This window comes from Saccostrea cucullata, unplaced genomic scaffold (genome assembly GCF_032062105.1).
Source record: "Saccostrea cucullata isolate Sc308-1 unplaced genomic scaffold, CSIRO_AGI_Scuc_v1 ctg45, whole genome shotgun sequence".
Taxonomy (NCBI): domain Eukaryota; kingdom Metazoa; phylum Mollusca; class Bivalvia; order Ostreida; family Ostreidae; genus Saccostrea; species Saccostrea cuccullata.
The window spans coordinates 854,874-857,500 of NW_026939164.1; positions in this window are offsets into that span (position 1 = coordinate 854,874).

Below are 2,627 nucleotides of genomic sequence, written 5' to 3' on the forward strand. Positions count from 1 at the left end.
TATAGAATGCTTCCATATCAAAACAGCTATTCATAGCCTTGTGGTTCTTGAGAAGATTTTTTATTGATCGCCCTTCTGGCCCTACCCTACCCCTGGGAATTTGAAGTTCAATCTACACTACCTGGGGATTCTTCCTTATCTATAATATTCATGGCTTTGATGTTCCTTAGAAGATTTTATAAGGATTTATCCTAGGCTTTCTCATGTAAAACTTTAATCTTCCATTGGTTCCCTACCTCCTGAGGTCATAGGTTGAACAAACATAATCTGTATAACCTGATGCTGCTTCAGTATCAAAATGACTGTTCATTGTTTTGCGGTTCCTGAAAGAATTTTATAAAGATTTTCCTGATATATTACTATGTTAACCTTTAGTTCCCTCCCCTCCCAGTGTCCTCCTACCCCAAGGATCATGATTTGAGCTAATTTGAATCTAAACTATGTAATAAACATACGTGTAATTTTTATAGCAAACTAGGTTCTTCAGATGATTTTGAAAAAATGGCACAAAATTTTACTAAACTCCATTTGAAAAAGGAAGTGGCCTTCTATGATCAGCACTGTATTCCCTCAGGAATTTTTGTGGCAAGTTTGGCTGAAAATAGGTTAGTGGTTCTTGAGAAGAGTTGAAATTGTGAAAAGTTTACAGAGGACAGAAAGGCGGACGCCAGACAAAATGTGACCCGAAAACCTCACGAGCTTTCAATATTAATACTATATACAGAGAAATTTTCGCCCCCGTTTTATTTTAGCCCTAATCACAGGTGAGCGAATTTGAAACGGGGCGAATTCAAAGAGCACAGTATACAATGTAGTTCCTTTAATTGAACTGTGACTGGGCGAATTTAAATCAGGACAAAACTGTTCGTAATTACAAAAGGGCGAAAATAACCCTATATACGGCACCGGTGTGTTTATTCTTGGCAGTAATTTCAGATGTTAAAAATGTATAGTTGATTTTCCTTTTAATTAGGGATTGATGTTATCCCCAATTTAAAGTGTGATCTAATCGGCATGGTGATATCATTAATTATAATAATTAATATTAGATATCATTTATTTTAACTTGTGTACATGTAATTAATTTCAAATGTGTCTTTTTCTGCTTATTCAAAAAGGAAATGTAAATCTTTTTACATTGATATTTTTAAATTTATAAGTTATATCTTCTGTTTGAATCAATTACTAAATATAACTGCAATAAGTGTCAATCGATACCAAATGAATGTATTACGAACATTAAAATACAAAACAGCAAAAAAGCTAACAGTGTTATATTTCATAAAACTAACAGGCAAACAGTGATACATTTCATAAAAGTGCGTCTCCATATGAGTGAACAATTCTCGAGAGGGACGTTCAAGATATACAATTAATCAATCATAAAATAACGAATTGTCGAAGTGACAAAGACAGGAAGCCTTGTAAGCACACGTCTGGCTCAAGTACTGGTATCTAAGCGGATTAAGCATCCCCTATCGACCGATCACACCCGCCACAACCTGATATAGAATATTTAAGCATTTATGACTATAATTACAATGAAATATGAAGGTAAGGAACAAAATTCAAGCTCAAAGTTCCGTTAAAACAATATAATTGAGGAACAGAGCAAACACGGGCCTCTAAAACATCAGTTGCCATGGAGGAGACAGCATCCACTGCCGATCGGTCACACTCAACATGTGCTCCTTGCCACGATAGATAAAAACGGGAAAAAATCGTTGACAAAGCTGTAAATGATAGTTTAACAATTAACATGAAAAGGTCAGTCATCTCCTGACTTAATGATATATCAAAGTTGCTGACAAGATCATTCTATCAGCCTTAGAACTTGCAAAATGATGAATTTTACAGTGACTGTTGACTTTCTTGTTTCATCAACTTATTAGTCAATAGCTTGCCTCGTTTTCGAATTTTTTTTATTTACAGAGCATATTCTTGCCGTATGAATCAACAGAGAGACATAATCATCATTCATGTTATAGAATGTATAACGAATGTTGACGATACAAATGTTGAGGTCATCACGTTTATCATAAATTAAAGGAATATATAAATTAAAAAAATGTATAATACAATGCAAAATACAAAAATGATATGATAAATTAAAAAAAACAATGTCTCAGAAAAGAGTTTTGTAGAGAGGCTCTTCCCGTTCATGCCACTGTTGATATTTGTTGTGTTGTCGTATCCTCCTCGTCTGGGTAACATACCTTTTTAAAGGTAAAAATTGAGGCTTTCAGTAGGTGTGCTGCACATACTGTGACGTCAATTATCGAGTATATGTAAATAACATAAGTTATGTTCAGATTTGGGTCCAAAGTTTTAAAAGTATATTCGTATGATAACATCAGCAAAGCACCATTGACTAGCAAGTCTATTAGTTTGAAAAGAACAAGAAGGCCTAAATGAAAGTTTATATTTGATAAGTTGTTTGTCCGACATGCATTGTACGACAACCCAGCTAAATATAATGCCAAAATGACGAATACGGCGATCATAGCCTGTAAAGTCGGCGAAAAGTCCCCAATGTCATCGGCATTTTCATCACATAAAAGGGAAAATTCCACAAGACAAAAAATAAAACCGAACCCAACACGAGGGACTACTATGTACTTGACGAT